The 22,041-nt window shown below is 42.6% G+C and overlaps 1 protein-coding gene across 5 annotated transcripts in view; it reads right to left on the bottom strand.

The window, feature by feature from the left end:
* sulf2b (sulfatase 2b) overlaps nt 1-22,041 on the bottom strand; it is a 106,161-nt gene that overhangs the window by 77,153 nt on the left and 6,967 nt on the right. For all 5 annotated transcript variants that reach the window (XM_039604172.1, XM_039604176.1, XM_039604175.1 and 2 more), the window contains exon 2: nt 971-1,008. The gene's annotated coding sequence lies outside the window, so the exon portion shown is untranslated. The remainder of the gene's footprint in view (nt 1-970; nt 1,009-22,041) is intronic.

Genomic DNA, 22,041 nt, shown 5'->3' with positions numbered 1-22,041 from the left:
CAGCTCAGCTACAGCATGTGTTTTTGAGTGACACCCATGCATGCTTTACTGCTGCTACTTTGCACTTAGGATGTGTAATTTTCCCACCTGGTGCTTTTCATTGGGGCCGGTGTGAACACAGTAATTGCACTCAGAAGTGCGATTCCAAATCAACTCCAGAGCGGTTCGTTTATGGCATGAACGCGATCCGAGCTCGATCCGAACCAATCAACAGGTGTGCCGTCTGAGCTGAATAACCGACATGTGGAAAAGGACACAGAGGCGTGACAGCTTCCTGTATGTGAGAGTGAGGTGTGCACATGTGATGACAACCTGACCGTGTCCGTGTGTTTTCATTGTTTGGGAACAGCTGCATCATTAATCAGGAACGTGAGATGCGAGGCTGCTCTTACCCGGGTCGCAACCCGGCAACGCTCAGTCTCACCTCCTCATCTGCATCGCTGCGAGTCTGCGTTTCACTTTTTGGATTCCCGTGTGGAGTTTTTCTAACCTTTGTTTGCTTCACACTCCATTTTTCGGTTAAAGAGAGCTCGATAAAACAGCTCTGCGATCTTGATATCCTGGGATAACAGGCTGTTTCTTGTGATTACAACTTCCCATCTTGTTTTCACAGGATTAAAAATAGAAGTTTGGTGAAGCTGCTATTTATCTGTCATTACCCCACGATAACAACGTCGTGGTTAAAAGAGATTTCATATGACACGACAGACTGAGATCAGATGTTACAGTAAGATATCACACGAACCATCGAGTCCCGAGAAAATTGTTTGGGGGGAGTTAAATAAGTAAAAGCAGAGTTTTTATTTATTTCAGTAATGAGTGTAATCATTGTTTCTGCAAGCATGAGTGCCACAAATCTACAAGATGATTGTGATCCATCGCAGCTGTTTGCAGTTGTCTGCAGCCGTGCTCCTCGTTACCAGCAAACAGACGCCGTGGCTAAATTAGCGATGAGCAAAAATAGCTTTACCTGTCAGGTGTGTGTGGCGTTTCCTGCTGTGCTCAGTCCTGCAGAGACAAACAGAGACAGAAGAAGCTGTTAACGAGGAGCTCTGACTGACATTTGCACTGACGTAAGGCGAGTACAGGTGCAGGCACATTAATGAACTGCTAAATCAGTAGCCTGTCACAGCTAAGTGTACGCTCATCGGCCACATTTAAACCACATACAGTGGTGAAAACATTGGCTGCAACCATAGATAGTATAAATATTGATATAGGCACTGATGAAGTTCTGTCATGGAGCTGGAAGTGAGGCGTAAGCGATTAAAAGTGGAGGCACCGCACACTCGCTGGGTTCACTTCTCAGAGCGGGAAGCTCCACCTGTCTTTTAGAATGTAACAATGTAAATAATGCAGCTTGATTAAAAAGAAAAATAATAATTACAGTCATTTTGGTTTTTGGCAATATTATTCACTACGATAAGTTAAGCAATTTCCTGGTTAAGCTACATTCCTACGCTCACTTATGGGACCAGTAAATTAATAGTAGAGCTGATACACCTCCAAACTGAAGGGAGCCAGCCAAGGTTCAAAGACCTGACTAGGATGCCTCGTTGGTGAGTCCCAGACGAGATGGTTGTAGGACGTCCTGCCAGCAGGAGACCCTGGGAAACCAGCTGGCTTTTGGGTTTATACTCAGTTGTGAACGCAGACAGCTGGGGAACCGATGTCCGAGCGATTATTCCCATTAAACCTCTTTGGATCTTTGAAGTCCGCTGACTGGGCGGATTTTTTGGAGAAATAAAGTTCTTGCGCCATCCACATTTGGTGTTATATTTTCTAAAGGTTTTCCTGATATGAACCCATTTTAGATTGGCTTCTATCATTCTAACTGTACCTAAGATTTCCCTCATTATGTTGGTGGGAGCAAAGAAGAACAACACAAAACTGTTTCTCTTTCTCCAAAGAAATCTTACGCTGAGGTCAGCAACCGATGTTAAGTTATAAACCTAACTGGATGACACAGTACGGAGACAGCATGGCAGCGGTGGGTACATGACGACAAATGTGACGTGTAACATCTAATCCCGCCTCCTCTGCAGCCCACAGAGATGCAGAACATACTCGTATGCATGAGTCACTTTCTTCCAGAGAAATCCAAACCCTGATTTCCTAAACCTAACCGAGTAGTTTTTAGTTCTTAAACTCAAACGGCGAATTAAAGTGAAAGTAAGAAAGGCGTTTAAGACAAAAAAGAAAGAATAAAAAAGGTCCCAGTGGGGCACGTCGCATGTAATGCAGCGTGGAGGGAGAATTTATAAAAGGCGCCTATATCACGCACCAGGGTTAGGGTGCACCGGACCAGCACGTGGCTTCAGAATAAACTAATACTGTTACTGTGGCTGCACACCCGACCGATTGTTCCCGTATCCTTCCGTTGCTTTTCTCTGTTATTTGTTTGTTTCATTTGAAATATATTTAAAGTTCAAGAAAACTCTTCTATAAATAATGTTAATTGAATCCATTGCAAGTGTTATTCTAATTAAAATTATGTTAAACAAGCCAAATTTTAATTATTGGCCAAAATAACTGGGATTAACCCCCCCCGTCATAACTGGGCAGTCCTGGTAACAAACAGCACTTTCAGCTTTAAAACTTCCAGCAGACGACCTCTGTGACCCCAGCTTAGCTCCATAATAAAACCACTGCCATACAAAATACAGTACAGCGCGTACACACACACACACACACACACACACACACGCACACACGCACGCACAGCGCAGTCAGTGATTCCACTCACGTCCACCTCAAATCCCCCGAGTGAGAAGGAGCGAGGAGACGATGAAGAGGAGGAGGAGGAGGTGGTAACTGAAGGCACATTTACCATCTGTAATCAAAAGAACTCCGTGTTGGACTGTCGCCTCCCCCCTCCTACTATTCTCTCCCTCCTCTCTTTTTCTCTCTCTTCAATTTCCTCCCTTCTGTTGCAAAGCATGAGCGGCATACTGATGGTGGGATTACACACACACACACACACACACACACACTCTAGTGAGAGAAGTAATGACTTTCTGCCTTCTCTTTCAATTCGCTCCGAGCTGCCAACTCCCACTGGGTCACCGTGTGTGTGTGTGTGTGTGTGTGTGTGTGTGTGTGTGTGTGTGTGTGTGTGTGTGTGTGTGTGTGTGTGTGTAAGAAACAGAAAGAGCAAAAGACACGAGGGAGGTGATACAACATCTCCAATTAGCTGGGCTGGTGGTCTGTTTGGGGGGTTTGGTGTGTGTGGCTGGATAATGAGGCCACACGGTGGAGGTCTTCAGGCAGGTTCAGGACCTGAACCTGCTCTCTGGACTTTCTGATCCACCTGATTCCACTTAAAGACCTCAGTCTGTCTGCAAAAATGTATTTTCTTTCACCCTCTGCAGAAGGCTTCCAGCAAACAGCCGCGGCAGGCCTACAGATGGAGCTCGCTGGGCATTTTATCGTAACTGAACCCAGACGTGTACCTGCTTATCATAACTGAATTTGATTATCAAACCACACATCAAAGTGCAGTCAGGAGTTGGCTACTTTAAAAAATTCTGAAAAAACAGAACTGGACCACACGTTTTAGTTTTGCATTAAAAGCTGATTCAGTGAGATTTCTAACAGAGTATTTTCGGTTACTGTGGTTGAGAAACTCTGAGAGCAACGATTAAACATTCACATTTAAAGTCACTGAATTTTAAAAAGGTTTGGAACGAGCCAAAAACAACGAGACACACGAAAGAGGGACGTGTGCGTATGTGCTGAGCATCGCAGTGGAGTCAAATACTCTCAATGGTCCATCTGAGAAAAAGCGAGTACACTGAGAACTTGAGTATTCCAGTGATGAAGGCCTGAAGAATACAACAGTTTATTGGAAACAGTGAAAGGTAACACAAGTGTTCACTGTAACTTCACTCTGTCTCCCATATAATTAGATTCTGCTTGTGACTTTAGCGACAGGAAGGTGCACGTGTGTCCCGACCACTAACAATGGATGCCAGAGCAATGATCAGCCACCTCTCCAATGAGTTCCACATCCCACAGATGGAGCAGCACATAGTTTCCAACCTGCTGTAAGTTCTGATTACAGTTACCGTCCACACAACAGAACAGGCACTGCCAGCAGACCTTTACAGTGAAGTTACTCCACCCAGCAACGGGATGAGAAACTCTCTGGAACAATAAAAATCTGATAAGGAAAGAACAGGAAGGGCCAGGGCTGGTTGGCAGGAACAAAACTATCAAAATAAGAATGATGGTCACCCACTAGTAAATCGATCAATGATGTCATCATTCTCTTGAGTGGATAAAAAACAAAACTAAACTAAAAAAAGTTTGGGAGTTTACGATACCCGGGCGGACCGTCTATGTGGGTGAAACACTGCTCCATCCATGATTTAAAACTTCTAATCATCACGTTAATCACAAACTTTGTGATTTTAATTGAGATCAAAACGCCGTGACCAGACAAGCACGACACTGACACTAATTAAAACTACGATAACTCTGGTAATTAACTTTAGGACAAACTGCTGTGGCTTTCATTAACCCTGAACTGTCTCAGGTTTTCTTTGCTGCACACAATTTTCCTGTGAAGTTTAAAGACATGGTGCTGTAGTAATTTGTTGCTGCACAGTCACAGTGTGTACTGGCCTTGTGCTTGTCGAAGGCCCACATCCACTGACCACACTGGTTTCAGCATGTTCTAACACGCCATAATGTCTCACAATAGCAACCAAGTTTATGGTGCTGGATCTTTAATGCCAAATATCTTCAGCAACGTTTCGGATGCATGCTGCTCCATTTTTCTGGCAGATTTTAAAAAGTTGAAATTAAGTTCAAGCACTGACACTGAGTTATCTTCTTTCTTTCAGTGTGCACAGCATCTTTTATCCAGCCATGCAGAAAATACACGAGTTATATCGAACATTTCTTGAACTTTCAGAACTGCGGTTATTCCCAGCAACATGAAGCAGGAAGTGCTTGGTTTTCCCTGAGCTAAATTAGCTGCAGGATGGATACTCCTGAAGTGTAGATGTGGGCTGGATGGCTCACAAAGCAGAAAATCGGTAACAGAGGAGGTTTTGTTGTTGCGGATTCTTAAATCCATTTGTTCAACTGAGCTGACGGGGTCGGTCTGGCACTGTAACATGAAACAGCTGTTTCTTGAAACAATTGACCAAATGAGCATTGCCGTAGCGACTAACAATTAGCCAATCAGTCCAATGGGGAGAGTCAAAGCTGTTGTCAAGCACTGTTAAATTGTGCACCTCAACGGCGAGATTTTAAAAGGCTTGTTTGTTTTCAGGCATCCCTCAAGAACACGGAGAAACAAGCTGAACTGTTCACTAAATCCTAAAGCCCGTCAAAAAAAGTATGTCATCATGACTTAAACTGACATTAGATTCAGGTGAATTCATCGGCCTCCAGTGACTATTAAGACCGAATCCCACTGTCTGTGAAAAGCAGTAAGAGTGGACGCAGTGTCCTTCTGTCTGCCATCCGGCTAGGTTTTCTTTTACAATAATGTAACTGTTCATCAATAAAGAATGTTTTCTTTCAATAATTTGCATGTTTCTAACCTGCCTTGAAAAATTGTCATTTTTATTTATCTGACTGTCCACAAACACTGATGTGTACCAGGGTTTGCCCCTAAGCCTCTGAACTGAATCATTAGAGGGAAAGCCTTCAAGTCTGACTTTATTTCGTCCATTAAATTATTTGAGCTCCTTTTGTTGCATCAACACTGCACATACTGTTGGAAGATAAGAGCACGGCAAGCTGTTACTTACTTACAAAATGACCTGAGTTTAGCTATGATGGATAAAGCAGGTAGCATAGTTTGGTTTGTTTTGATGGTCTCGTCGTCATGCAGTAAGTCAGATAAACCTGCACAGAAGCTAGAAAGACTAGATGAACCCAACCAAGCCAAAATAGATAAAAAAAAACACCTGACAAAAAGATGAGCCGGCAGCAGCTCTCTGTTTTACAATTAGATCTACACTCGTCATGTCTAGTTTTAAATGTCTAAATCACTGCTGCTAGCCTCTGTTAGCCTCTGTTAGCTGCTGTTAGCCGGTGTTAGCTGCTGTTAGCCGGTGTTAATGAAACTTTCTTTGAAGTGGCTCTTACATTCTTTGACTCTGACACTTGGCAAACAAAACCTAATACGATGTGACAATGTAGTCAAAATGTTTATCAGAAGTGTGATTTTTAGGACATTCGAGCCTAGCATTAGCTTGTATAATGTTAGCTTATAACCAGGTGCTGCTGTTCTTCAGCCAGCTTCCTGATAAGTATCCAAAGATAGGAGGGTGGCACGTCTAATCTACTGACAATAAGTAACTGCGACAATATCTGGAATAAATTAGCATGTTTTCATGTGTTAGAGCCCTGACTTGAATTCAGGAGATGAGGCTTGAGACATACCATGCAAACGCCCGAGTTCTAGCACTTATCTGCAAATACTTGCTAACTAACCACCGAGAATGGTTAGCTTTGGTATAAAAGCTTTGCTACTTGTTTTAGATTGCACAACTTTTACTTTGAAGGCTAATGGTTTGTTTCATAACCACTTAGCGGGTAGTTTATAAAATAAAATATTTTAAAATATACAATTCCCTAATGCCTGGGTCCAGTGGGGGTCAGTTTAGGCCTATTTAGCAACCTTGCATTAATGACAGCACAGTTCAGAACCCACAGAGTTGTCTCCATAGAGGAAGACACTAAAAGTCTTGTTTTGGATTTTGGTTGGTAGACGGCAGAAGCTGTAAAAATGTAACTGACTGGAGAATGCACTGCAGCTCTTTGATGTTTTGATTTTTTTCTGTTTTATATTGATGAAAGATGACCTTTTGCTGTTTTTTACTGCAGAATTCACTATGGATGTCAAATGCCCATTTAATATCACTTAACTTGATTCTTTCTGACGGCGCTATGTATTACAAACTGTTTTTAAAAACTGAAGGATGTGCATGTGTATAAATGAAAAGTATCTGTAGAGAAAAGCAAGTGGCAAATGAATTTAAAGGAAAACTAAAGAAACGCTGAGCAGCAGCAGCACTCTGAGGGAGCAGAGTGATCGACATCTGAGAGAATCTCCAGTTTCCAGATTCTTCTTCTGCTTCGTATCGACGAGTGCTGCTCTGACGCCTTCACATACACAGGGAGGCGCCACCAGGTCAGATAGGGGAGGAGGAGCCGTTTTAGGAGGTGATGGGGTCCAAAATTTTGTGCGCGAGTGTGTAAAAGAATCCCCCAATTCTCATTTCATGCTTCAGTGAAAAGCTTTTCAGCAATCATTGTTTCTCATCCTCACCTTCTCTCCTCTTCATCACCCTCCTTTTCTTCTGTCCTTTCTCCCCCCTTTGCTTCCTTTTCCTTACCTCTTCCATCCTTTAATCTTTTTCCTTCTATCCTCGTTTCGACTTCTTTCTCCTTTGTTCCTCTACTCTCTAAACGTTAATGATATTGGCCCTCCTTCCTCTCCTGCAGCTACTTCTGGGACATCATCACCTGTGTCGGTGCCGTAAAACCACTAAAAAAAGAAAAGAAAAAACCCTCTGTTTGGGATAAAAAATGCTTAGCTACAATCAGGTGTGATAACTGAAGCTTATGTGGAAGTGCTAACTACAGTTCCTCCAATGACCACTTGCTGACTCTAAGCAAATATGTTCTTGTTGTAAAAATGTCCAACTTTATACAAACATGCTTTTTAACGCTGTAAACTTGTAACTCATCATCATGTAACTGATTTATAGGTTTAGCTTGCTGACCAAGATTTGGCAATTCAAGCTCTCATCCAAATATCAAATTTTGTTAGTCCTTTATTTATCCAGGTAAAAAATCTCGTTGAGATTAAAAATCTGGTATCATGGCAACAAAAGTCAAAATCCTCTGACTTCAAAAAACCAAACAGAAAGGAAAAACATGACTGAGGCCAAACTAATGTTGAACATTCCAAATGTGGAGTGAAAAACCAAACTGTAACCTTTTATATAGAGTTTGTGGTATGAAACAAGACCATTAGACCAGTACTATTCAGTTTCCTTCACATCTTAAAACAACTGCAGTTTGGTTTTTTGGTATGTTCAGGTCACATACTTTATGGTGTGTTTTAAGCAAATTTACAACCAACTGTTTGTAGTTTAAATTAGTTTGAGTTTTGCTACGTCTCCACAGGTGCCAACAACTTTTTTTATTACTCTTTTATTCCAATAGTAAAACTTTATATGTTTGCTGTATACACAAAGTTCAGCAGTGCTTCCACTTTCATTGTATGCTTGTGCTTACCCTTGTTGGCATGCACAGTGCTAAGACTCTGTAGTTGGTCATCAGGTTTGCAGAAACCTCAGGAGGGATTGTGGCCCACTCCTCGTAATAGAAACTTTAAAAATCATTTAGGTGTCTTGGCTTCAGCTTGCTCCACAGATTTTTGATGGGACTGAAGTCTGGAGACAGGGGAGGCCACTCCATGACCTTAATGTGCTTCTTCTTTAGCCATACTTGGCAGTATGCTTTTGGTCATCGTCATTCTGGAAGACTCATCCATTGACCCAACTTTAGATTTTTGTCTGAAGGAAGGAAGTTCTTGTCCGAGATTTTATGGTACATTGGCCCATCGAACAAGGAAGCAAAATGTTTCCACCTCCGTGCTCGACTCTAGGGAAAGTGTTCTTTAGGTCATACTCAGCATTTACCTTAGGAAACCTGTATATGTGCCTTCTAGAGGAGGGGGACCCTCACAAGCACTGTAAGAATTAAGTCCTTTACAGCATAGTGTCTTACCAACAGTGTTCTTGGTGAATGTGGTCCCAACAGCCTTCAGATCATTAACAAGCTCATCCACCACCTTTCTCATGATCATCCTCATGGAGCTCCAGACTGAGAGCAAGTTATTACCATTTCATATTCTGTTTCTAAATAATCGCTCCAGCAGTTGCCACCTTGTCACCCAACTTCTTTCTGGTCATGTAGCCCACTCTACACCTGTGCAGGTCTACAGTCTTGTCCGTGATGTTCTTTGACAGCTCTGTGGTCTTGCTGATGGTGGTGGAGAGGTTAGACTGGAATGTGTTGGGTTTTTTCTGGATTTTTTAGTTGATATTCTGTTTCTCTGCATTAAAATGAAACTACTATAAAAATTAAAGGCTGTTTGTTTCTTTGTAAGTGAGCAAACTTACAAATTGAGCACAAGATCCAATAAATATTTCCCCCATTACACACTTCACTTGGCCTTCCAACATGAGGAACAGATGTGAGTTACAGAAAAATGTCTTTGTTTTATAATCTAACAGAAGTAAACTGAGATCTGATTCAAATGTTCCCCAGGTACATAACACCCAGACAGACAGAGTTTCTTCATACCTATCTGACAGCAACATCTGGGTAACAAACCACTAAAACAACCCTGAAACAGCTGCTCGCTTACTGAACAGAGGCCAGTCACAGACAGCTTTGCCTGCTGCATGAGAGCACGATCACATGCTTACAAAAAGATCCTGCACGTATAATGAGGAGCTTTTTGGGGAAAAATACCCATATCTAGAAAAAAAAGAAGAGCTAAAAAGCCAGAGAAAAAGATAACAGACATCCCAGGGCATCGAGAAATACTGTTATGTCAGATCCTGCCGGCAGTGCCCTGAAGCAGCATCAGTGATGATGATGATGGGCGAGATATAACCGTTGTGCACATTTGGAGGATGGAGTGGGGGCGGTGTAGTAAGATGGTCAGAGAGAAGATGTGGATCATTTGGGAGCTTTGACCTTTGTTTTGCTTCATTTACAATCACTTATTGTTTTTTTCCTTCATTTTTAAGATCATGAACCAAAAACTACTTGGTTCATATTTAGGAAACATCATGCTGAGAAATGACACTCACTGTGTTTAGACGTGATAACAGTGTTCTTCATAGGTGAGTCAGGTGTGAGACGTGTTTAGCTATTACACATTATCCGTTACTGTTCTGGAGTACATTACTTAATTACTACTTGTTACCTGTTGAAGTTCAGGGTCCGACTGCTGGGCTGCACTCGGCTTGTGCAGATGGCTGCAAAGAGCCAAAGCTCTGTTAGCAGTCTAATGCAGTTGTTTCTCTCTTGGATACAGTTTGCTTTTCACAATCATGCTCCTGTCTTTTTGTGCAGTAAAAATAAGATAACTGAAGAACCTTTCTAACGATGAATTGTTACTGTAATGTAAATACTAGGGCTGCACAATTAATCGTTAATCGCGATCTCAATTCATACTTATGTGCGATCTCATTTCCAAATGACAACGATTTCAAAAAAAAAAAAAAAGATGACGATTGTACCGCATTTTGATCCGGGACGTAATCTGCATGAAAACAAGCGCTCACTCTTCCTGCTCAACAAATGACAAGGGCGGAGCCTTATACCACGTAATACCGAAGCCAGTTTTGAACAACGGAGAGCACGTGAGAGATGACGAAGCTCTAAAGCCCAAGAAAGTGACAGGAGAAAATCCGTCCTGGTCAACCACATCAATAACGGGAACCTTATACAGCGCTTCCCCATACCCGTCGAACTCCCGCAGGCACAAAGATATTACGGAGGCTATCACTTATCACCTGACCAAAGATATGGCTCCCATCAACACTGTGCAAAACGAGGGATTTAGGAAAATGATCAACACCCTAGACAAACGCTACACAGTGCCGTCCCGCAACTATTTTTCAATTGTTGCACTACCTGCTCTATACACGCAGTGTCGAGCAACGGTGGAGATGGAATTACAAGCAGTACAACATTTTGCGGCAACGACAAAATGTGAGACATTTATTGTTTTTATGTTTATTTATTGTTTTTATGTTCAGTTTCAACTGTTACGAAGTTGATGTGCAGTTAATAAGTGCAATAAATATTTATACTGGAAAAGAAAATCGTGAGAGAATCGTGATCTCAATTCTAAGCAAAAAAATCGTGATTCTCATTTTATGCAAAATCGTGCAGCCCTAGTAAATACTAAAAAATGTAATGTATTTACAGTAACACTGTAACACTGTTGCCAAACAGTGTTGGTGTAACATGTTAACACAGTGTTTGCAAGTTTTTCTCTGGTTGCTTTGACCCGTGCATGGTCGTAAGGAAAAGACAAACACAGCAAATTTCTACGTTTCATTTCAGTCTGACTGGAAATACAAGTTTATAATGATTCATAGACAATTCAGCTTTTTGGGAAAGTTGTGAGGAGCTCGTGCTTTTTGCTGGTAAACCCAGCACAGCATTTAGAGACACATCTGTTTGAAATGTTATAGAGGATTCGCTAAAAGGTTGTCCCTACGGACAACCGCTGGACATGAGATCTCAGAGAAACTTTGCAGCAGGTGTCAAACTGTTGTCTGTCCTTTAAAAGTCTTTGTCAAAAACAAATGTTGGAAAATGTGGGTCGATCCGGTAGCTGATCCCGGGATAGCTGTAGGACATGAACTCTACAAGTATTCAGTCATCAGGTGTGTCCCTGCTGTAGAAGATGAAGCAGTGAAAGCAAGCAAAGTATTTTGGGATGGTGTCGGTGTCCGTGACCGTGGTAACAGTCATTTCGACCACCAACAGGTTTCCCCCAGGGGACAAGAAAATCATCTGTGACCTTCATGTGAAACTCACTTCACTTCCTCCTGCTGTCTGTCTTCACCCTGTTCTGTCAGTCTGAATCACTCTGCTCCATTTCTGCACAGCGTGTCACTGCTAATGGAGCCCCCCCCCACACACACACACACACACACACACACACACACACACACACACACACACACACACACAGTGACCTAATCAGTACCTCTCCTGGAGACGGTGCTGGAGAGTTTAATTCTCTTTCCAGCTCTTTGTGTGCGCCTCCATCCGATGGGCCATCATGAGATCATGTCTGACTGCTGCTGTTTTATTCAGCACTTCCAGTTCAGACATACCCAACATGCTCGGCGACGCCAGCAGCACTAAAATACGTGGATGTTATCTTGAAGTTTTTAAGATTTTAAGAAGACACCTCCAACTTTTCCCACCACCAGGCACAGACCACATCAGAGACCCACGGATTATAATTCTGATTTCTAAAGTCTGATTTTATGGCATTTTCTTTTACTTTCTTGTCCCTGTGAAGGATTTTTATAGCTAAAAAGTGCTAAATCAAATACAGATTTGTTCTTTTTAAATAAGCTCACATCATGCTGTTTGCTGCTCATCCTCAGTTAATACACTCACAGTTAAATTTTACATACAAGGTAAATAACTGAGGGTAAGAAGATGCTTTTCTTCTGTCCACAAGATAACAGCTTGTTCACACATCTTGTGCAAACAAGCCACAGTCTTGCTCAAACTGAATAAAAACTATAAAATATGAATACAGATTCATTATAATTACCTCATTGGCCTTCTGTACTGATCAAACTACTGAATATAAGGGACTACATCTGTGGTGTGAGGAGCCTTGGGTCCACTTGTCTGATTTCTAACCCTGTGAGGTCCAAGTCATCGCTGGTGATGACCTCAAACCTGTCGCTAATGCTATCACAATATACAGTTTTTTTCCCCTCAACCATCTGGGAAGAAACAAAAATAAAATAGTTGCTCTAACCGACACACAACAAGAATTAGAATAATTTTATCCAAAATGACTTTTTTGGATCGGGTTTGGAGCTAGCCTTGGCATCTTTACCCACAGCAATGTAGAACTCACTGATTTCATCAAACTGGAGCGGACAGAAAATAAACAGTGTGTGTACAGATTATTGTTCAAAGCCATCAGCTTGACAATGAAAATATCATTTTTTATGAGCTTTTTCAGTATCTGCTTCTATAAGCTTAATCCTTATAACTGCTGACTACACTAAATACTGGCCGTTATCCCCAGAGGCTAAGTCAGCAGACCAGATGATGGATTCCCACACCGGCTCCTATCAGTAGAGTATGAGAGCATGAAGTAAAAAGCAATCGTTTTTATTGATTCCTCAGAACAGAATTAGCAGATTATCACAGGAAAAAGCAAAGAGAGGTTCAGACTGGGCCCAGAAACCTCTGGCAGTAAATGTGGATTTAGTGTTACCATTTAAATAGCAGACTCCTCCTCTCCTCATCGTCTTTGTCTCTCTGACATATCACAGCAGTTGTGGATGTTCCACAGTCAAATAACTTCTTACAGCCTGCAGTTAGTTTGGCTCCACTGCTGCTGCAGAGAGCATGGCGCTTTAAAACTGCTGCTCTATGAAGAATTTACATTCATTAAAAACTAAAACCTCCCCCTCTGCCTCCCCCCGTCCTCCTGCCTCGATCCATCGCTCTCACCGAGCGTCTCTGAAGGTCAGCCGCTCCAAAGCAGCGGTCTATAACGATTACCAATTTCATCAATTCTGCTACAGTGAGGGGGAGGCGAGGAGGGGTTTTAAATATAACAGCGCGAGGAGGCCGAACACCAATCAGAGCTGTTCCAGCTGTATTTTTTATACATCCTAAGTGACCTTCTGTCTAAATGAAACAAAGTGAAAAGGACAATTAAAGTGGGGGAGATTTATGAGGCGATTTATGAGATGCTGATGAAAAGTCACACGGCAAACAGAACCGCCGAGAAAACACTGCAGCATGCCGGGGTTCAGAAGGGAACGACTGGGAATGTTGTCAGCGCCCCCTGGAGGCCGCAGATGTCATTACAGTCACAGTGAGAAGGTGAAGAACGGAAAAAGAGCATCCCAAAGATTTATGTCTTCTTACAGCCTAAAACAAGAGGAAGGCTAAATGTTTTTGGGTGAAGGTTGAGTTTCTGCAAACATCGTCCACAGAAATGATATCAGAGGTGTCAGCAGATAAAAGTAATGGTTTTTCCCCACTCAGATTCAGGAATATGAACCTGGTCTCCATTAATCCTGACTGGGACTTTGCATGACCAGATGCTGAACAGCAGAAACACCTGCAGATTTAAATGACCTTGAAGGCCACAGGGCTGGGGTCATTACATGCATTACATTTTACCTTATCTGAAGTAATGCACTACACAACTACTCCCCATATGAAGTAGTTGTTGTTGTTCTCACATGACTGACAGAGGTGACGGCTTATGACACCAGCTATCGGCCATCAGCCTTGAAATCCCTCCACCCCACCTTACCTCAGGTGACCCCAACTGGTCACACTGGGTGGTCGGGCAAGCTCTCACCAGTGATTTCATTCAGGTTTTTTAAAAATCTCTCTGGGCTACCATGACCTGGATGACTGAGAACCTACCCACATAAACTAATTGTTCCATTTCTCGTGTTATAGCACAGCGTGGTGTGAGATGCACAGATAATTACCAGATAACAATTTAAACCCGAGGCTACAGTCGAACACACACATGCAAACCCTTTTACTCAATACGTACACACGAGCTGAAAACCAGTCGAAAGATGCAGACAAATGGTAACAGATTGTTCTGCAGAAACACCAACATCATCACCGCCTGTTTCCTGTTAAGATCTGCTCCGGCTGCCTGGATTGGGAATTGCTTGCTGCTAGCTTTGTGTTAGCATGCAGTCTTGGCGGGAATGAGTCAATGTTGCGTTGTCCAGTTGTGGACAGTCGTTTCTGACCTGCAGTTTGAACTTTACGTCGTGCTTTTGCTTTTCGTGCAGTAAAGTTTGCATTCATATCACCACTGCTCAAACGTTGGAGACCACTCTGTTATTTTCCTTCCCACTCCACATTCTTTAACCACCCATCATGCAGATAATTAAAGAATGTAACAACAGTAACTACATATTCGTTTGATAGATAACAGTAATATGATTACTACATTTAATACAGTGTTACATGATTATGTTACAGGAAGGTGTAATGTGATTACAGCAACATTGGAACGTGTAACAGCCACCAGCAATAATAAAATGAAATGTTCAGAGGACACATTGACCAACTGAATATTGTTCACATCTGTGGTTACTGATGTCAGCAGCAGGCACTTGATTTTTTAGTTTATTAAAACACAACCGACACAATCATCCAGACTCAGAACGCTACTAATATTTACATGCACCAGCTTCGGCGCCCCGCATCAGGTCCACACAGGATTTCCTGGATGTGAAATTTGAACCTTTTAGATAACAGACAGTTTGATTTTCCATTCACATGGAGAGGAAATAACAAAATGCAAATACACCAACACATGGGCTACTTGGCACCTTTTTTTACTTTCCATGTAATGACGCAGATCAAATTCTGTGTGTGTGTGTGTGTGTGTGTGTGTGTGTGTGTGTGTGTGTGTGTGTGTGTGTGTGTGTGTGTGTGTGTGTGTGTGTGTGTGTGTGTGTGTGTGTGTATGTGTGTGTGTATGTGTGTATGTGTGTGTGTGTGTATTCATATCTTTGTGAGGACCAAAAATTGGAAGGTTACTTGTGGGGACCAAAACGCCCGTCTCCACAAGTTTGAAGGCATTTTTGAGACTGAAAAATGCCTGTGGTTTTAGTGTCAGGGTTAGGTTATTGTAAGTGATAGGTATTCATTTTTGATGATTAGACTAAGGGACCAGGGAAAGCATTATGTCAATTAGATGTCCTTACAAGATATGTATGAATGTGTATGAATGTGTGTGTGAATGGGTGGATGACTGGATGTGTAAAGCGCTTTGGGGTCCTTAGGGACTAGTAAAGCGCTATACAAATACAGGCCATTCACCATTTACCATGAATACCCGACGTGCACTGTTTTTGTCTCAGCTCACGGGTGGTGCTGTTCAACCTGTCCTGAGTTTTCCCATCAGCTAAGCGGAGGGTGGCAGCAGGCAGGTGGATGTGGACTGAGGGTGCTGTGTTTAAGTTTGAAGGGCACAACATGCAACAGTAACTGCAGCTAAAAAAGAAAAAGGGTCAAAATTTAGAATAAAAAAAAACCTCTACCTTCAATCATTTGTGTTATATTTGAAAAATGTGTTACAATTTCATGGCTCTCATTCCAAGATATGCTGCTTCACTCTTGATGAGATATCTATTAGGGGTGCAACGATACACAAAATTCACGGTTCGGTTCGGTTCGATACTTTGGTGTCACGGTTCGATATTTTTTCGATACAAAAAAAATGTTCATGCCTTTTTAATTTGTCATTTATTAAATTTATAAATATATATTTTAACTCAAAAGTACAGTTTTTAAATTTAATGTTGCTGAAACAAAGTAATAAAAAAATTAATCTATCTGATCGAGAAATCACTCATCTTTGGAAAAGAGAGTTTATTACAGAGAAATGGCTCTTTCCAAAATAAAAGCTATACTATACGCTTCTTCTGGGCTATATTCTCAGCAGCATATTAAACATATCAGGTCCCCATAAGGAGAATCATGTGCTGACGGCTGTCTAAATGACTCGGGTAAAGTTTGTAGCATGCGTGCTTGTTGTTTTTGTCTGCTTCCACTTGTCTTTGCACTAGGATGATGTCGGTGTAAATGTGCAGTCATATTCGTTGTGTTCCCACGAGTGCTGTCAGCGTTAATCTCGTTAAAATGACATTAACGCCATAAGGCGGCAAATCTCCGTTAACGAGTTACAGCGGATCGCCCCGTGCGTGGGGCTGGACAGCGTCAACACGGTAACAAGCTAACTGCGCTAACACTAGTTCCCACCAATTGAGCATTGCGTGGCACATCCGACATACTGTTTTACTTTTGTCCATGACGTGCTGACCATCAGGGTCATGCTTCACATGAAAACCAAAATAGTTCCAAACGCCAGATCTGAATGAGGGTGGGGGAGGTTCAATTTCAGGTAGCGTTGAGGCAGTTGCCATGTTGCAGCGAGTAGTCGAACGCAGATCCACTGAGCGCTCAGACAGCATCGTCAGAAGAAAAGTTGATAAAATAAATAAAAAATTTTGTATTGTTCGATACATATGCGTACCGAACCGAAAGCACTGTATCGAACGGTTCAATATCGATGCGATTATTGTTGCACCCCTAATACATATATATCTATATAAAAATAAATAAATGTGTGCATGCTGTCATGACAGTTATGTAATCCTTCTGTTATTTGCCCATGCAAATGTGATTTTGCATGGCATTTTCAGCATTATTCTATTTTTCGTGGTTCTGTATGTTTAATTTGAAGGTTTTCTGAAGTAAGCCGTCTCCTTGCCAGCGAGTAGACAGCAGTAAACAGAGAGTCATGTGATACAGTGAGACAGATAATCTTCTATTCTTTTATTTTTATTCTGTTCTGACACTTTTATTACTCACTAAAATAACATGCTTTATTCTCTAATTGTTCCTCTCCTTGAGGTTCTCTAGTGTGAGGCTGCCTCCTAACTTTGCTGCCAGCACGATATCTTCCTTTTGCCTTTGGCATAGCCGGAGACGCCGTGATCCTTTTACCCCCATTTGTGTCGATGGTTTGAGGTTCTTGGTGTTTTTGCATCACGTGCATCTCTGTAGGAGGAACACGTCTGTCAGTTTTTTAAAGCTTTACTTCAAGTATTTTAAAGCAGTCTCACTTTTGCAACACACAGATATTTATGTGAGTGAGAACGAGGAGAGATGCAAACAGATGCGATACATCAGCCCTGATCAGCATCAGTACTCCTGCACTAGTGAGCGTTTTATTAGGAACATCCGGGGGACATTTTAGAAAGCTGAACTTAAATGTTATAAAGTATCATTTATGAGCATGTCAAACTATAAGGAACATTTCAACATGAAGATCAACAACAACAACAAAAAGGTAAACGAAAACTGTCCTGAGTAGAATTAATAACTGCTACATAAAGCACATTTGATACAATAACACCTCCCTCCTTACAAAATATTATACATTTGGTATAATCTGTTATAGGTCTTTTTCAACATTTACCTCCAACACTGTGAAAAGCAGCTCCAGCAGCCACAAAGACCTGCACTTACTCTCCAAAAGTCTCCAGGGTCCAAAATGTTCTCTGTTTTCCATCTGGATACACATTGAGTAAACTGCACATCTCATTACACACTCAGAGCTGCAGGGAACGCGCAGACTGCTGCCGTGTGACTGTGGACGAGTCCAGAGACGAGTTTTCACTTTCAGAGCGGCGATAAAGCAAATTAAAAAGTAATGCTGAGTGGAATCTAAACAGCTCCACAACAGAGACGAGCAGCCTCGTGTGTGTGTGTGTGTGTGTGTGTGTGTGTGTGTGTGTGTGTTTCTAAAGACCAGAAGCATCCCTGCTGTTCTTTACATCTCTACATGTTACCCCGGTGACCCGGCGCTCGCTCAGTCGCTCACACATGCTGAGATTTCCATCCCTGTGAGGACACTCAAGCCCAGATTACACTCCACTGAGAACGTGGACACGGACAGCTGGAGACCCGATGGCTGAGTAGGCATTCCTGATGTACTTCTTTGAAGTCCGGGTGGACTCTGCCGCTGGGGCACACACACACTCGGTGCATTGTAATGTAAATTCTCTGCAGATGCGAACAAGGGTTCAAGAAAAAACAAAAAACACGCTCACGCTCACCCACTGTAACAAAATTTTTGTTACTCTGAACCAAGTGGACCCAAGTGGACTCGTGGGCATGGAAAGTATTAATCCAGGCTTCAGTTAAAAAACAGAAATTAAATCAAAACTAGGCGAGGAAACGCACATCCAGGAAGTTAAAAAACATGAATAAAAAGATGAAAGAAACAAAACAAAAAGGAAGAACAGGCCAGTGGAATATTAGGACCACTCAAGATAAGCAAATATAATAAAACAATATAATAGAAAAATACAAATAAAAAAGGAGCTTGGGGTGGGCGTTAAGAAAAAACTTTTAGAGAAAAATTTCAATAAAATTTGTAAATTTCAGAAAAAAAACCTCCTGAGATCAACAGACCAGACGAAATGTTAGACCAATGACACGACATCACCTCTGTCCAATCACATTGTTGATGCAGGCGACAAACTACAAGCTGAAAACTGACTAAAATCTCCAACCAATGAAAACAGTCCAAAGTCACAAGCTGGTTCAGAGCATCATGCACGCTCAGCGTGCTTCACGCTCCGCACAATAAACCAAACACACACGCCCAATCAGGTAGTGACACATCACTTCCACTGCTGCGCTGCATCACTGCCTGCTGCACTTTTTAATCAGAGTGGTGTTACAGAGTAGGGCTGATTTTGCAGGTGGAGCCGATGACATTTTTCCCTCCTCATCTTTTCTGTAGTTTTTTTAATTGGCTCGGGTCAGCGTCACTGCTGCTAGCACGAGGCCATACTTACCTCCATCCTCTCTCCTGCACAGACTTCTCTCATTGCCATTAATGATCGTGGCTCAAGAGTTGGCAGTTCGTCTTGTAATCGGAAGGTTGCCGGTTCGAGCTCCGGCTCCAACAGTCTCGGTCGTTGTGTCCTTGGGCAAGACACTTCACCCGTTGCCTACTGGTGGTGGTCAGAGGGCCCGGTGGCGCCAGTGTCCGGCAGCCTCGCCTCTGTCAGTGCGCCCCAGGGCGGCTGTGGCTACAACGTAGCTGCCATCACCTGTGTGTGAATGTGTGTGTGAATGTGTGTGTGAATGTGTGTGTGAATGGGTGGATGACTGAATGTAGTGTAAAGCGCTGTACAAATACAGGCCATTTACCATTTAAGTATCCAGATGAAGTCCTTGGACCCACTGTCACACCCTACGCTGGTGCATGAAGGAATTGATATCATTGGCTGGTTCCCACCGATTTGCCTTGCCTAAATCTAACAGAACACATTTCGTTCCCTCCGATGTTACCAGGTTGCACCTCAGAGTGTCCAGGGGCTCAGAGACGCCCTGGTCCAGATCTGGGAGGAGATCCTCTAGAACACCATCTATGGGCTCATCAGGAGCTCGGTCCGAGGTTCTCAGGCACACATACAAGCACGTGGGGGCCATCCAAACTACGGAGCACCATTTTGAGTTGCAGCAAAGAAATGTCAGCAAAATGGACTCACCCTGATTTTTCGGGTGTCTTTGAATTCAGCCCTGAAGGTTGCTTACTTTCATTTCCATTAAATGATGCAGCATCCTTCCATTCCTAACACATCCCCTGGTCCGTATCCCTACAGATGGCCAGCATGACTGTTTTCAAATTCTTCCTTTAATTTTTGAGCAGTTTATATTCTTGGCATAATCAACATTATGGTGCAATGAGTCAGACAATGACCAGGCCACAAACTCAGGTTGAGATGCTAATGTGAACTTAAGGCCTTCTAAAAAACCCAAATAGCTGCCTGGAGGCGTTTTCAAGAAGACTCCTGAGAGGCAATTTTGCCCCTAATTTCCTTAATGTTTTATTATCCACAACATAATGTAGCACGTTTCAGCTTCACGGCTGTGGTTCTGGGACTTTTGTGGTTTTTCTTCTTCCCCTCTATGCTCAAACTTTACAAAAACCTTTAAATTCAACCCTTGATCTGCACGTGATCCAAACCCGACCTCTTTTTATCAGGTTGGAACAATAAAGAGCTCTTTGAGGCTCTGAGATAATCTGAGAAGCAGATAAAATGTCCTCACTTTGTAAGGAAAAGCAATCTCATTGGTCCTCACAGAGACAGGTATACAAGTACAAACACACACACACAGACAAGCTGAGCCGCCTCACACGCTTCAAACCACCGACTTTCCAAATGAATCAATATTAGAGAAAATAAACAAGGAGAAGAAAAGGGCAAGAACACGAGGAACAGGGAAAGTGCCGAAAACAAACCGAAGCACATGAAATATGTGTGTGTGTGTGTGTGTGTGTGTGTGTGTGTGTGTGTGTGTGAGAGAGAGAGAGAGAGAGAGAGAGAGAGAGAGAGAGAGAGAGAGAGAGAGACCCTGCACATGTGTCAGGCTCCAACCTGTAACAAGTTCGAAGGTCACCCAGCGTCACCGCCGTGGTATCGACCTTGCTCAGCAGGATCAGCTGACATGCGGGCATGCCGTCGTTGTGCTTTGCTCAGCAGCACTGCAGCAGCTCAGCTGGGTGTTGATGAGCTGCCCAGAGCAGAAATTCAATTTGATTTGAGCTTTTCGACCATTCGATTGTCAATAAAGCCTGAAAATTGTCTTGTGAGGCTTCTGTGGGAACGTCGAGCTTTTTTGCAAATTCGATGCATATTTAGTGTCACGCAGCGATTTTAACATTTCAATTTCACATTCTGATTTAAAATAATGTTTAGAGCCAAATGTAAAATAACGCTGCAGTTCATTTCAGCATGCTTCGACTGACAATCAGCGCCCCACAGCACACAGCAGCTGTTTCACTGCGTGACATATTTAATCAACATTTAGAGACCAGACTCACTATCTGCAATACAAAAGGACTCACAACACGACATCACTCATGTGACTGCTGTGTGTTTTTTTAAAGCACTCTCTGTTCATGTGCTAAAAACACACATTCTCTGCTTTGACTGTTTAAACGGGTCTGAGCTCATGTGGAGACAGAGTCACGTGACACAAACCAGCTGAAGAGCTCTCTGATGAAACATGAAGCGACAACACTGGAAGTGCAGCGAGAGGAACAGAAGGGCAGGAGGTCAAAGGACAACAGCGATGTGAAGCGGCTTCAGGCTACAGTGTCATCGTCATCATCGCTTCACACGCACACACAGATGTAGCGCGATGCGTGACAGCGAGCCTTCTGTCCTGAAGCTGCTTCAGTTTCTATTCACTCTCGACACACTTAAAGAAAAGAAGCTGAAATATGTGCAGACAGTCTGAGTCCACAACGCTGGTGCAGCTCCGCAAAGAGCAGCGATGGAGGGGAAACCAGCGTGCCCACCCATCAATATGAAACAAAGCATCAATAAGAACTCACAGCCCTTCAACTGGAGAGCCGCTCACTTCATTTCACAAACCTCACAACACAGAAGCAGAGAAGTGGACAGTGTTCGACTTTTTTAACAACACTTTTTATCCTCTGGGCTGAAACAAAAAATTAAGTCAGCACAAAAGTGTCAAAAACTGCAGTTCTTCTTATGGCCACTTGAGGGTGGCTCCCAGAGCAGGTCAGTTCCCACAGACTCTCGTGTTAAAACCAGAGCAGAAATCAAATCTGTGGGTTTGATCCTGCTTTATAACAAACGAACACTGGCATCAGATTTTTTTATAACTACATAATTCAGC

This window comes from Oreochromis aureus, linkage group 20 (genome assembly GCF_013358895.1).
Source record: "Oreochromis aureus strain Israel breed Guangdong linkage group 20, ZZ_aureus, whole genome shotgun sequence".
In the NCBI taxonomy this organism is placed as follows: domain Eukaryota; kingdom Metazoa; phylum Chordata; class Actinopteri; order Cichliformes; family Cichlidae; genus Oreochromis; species Oreochromis aureus.
Note: the sequence above shows the minus strand (reverse complement) of the source record. Positions and strands in the feature narration are given on the sequence as shown.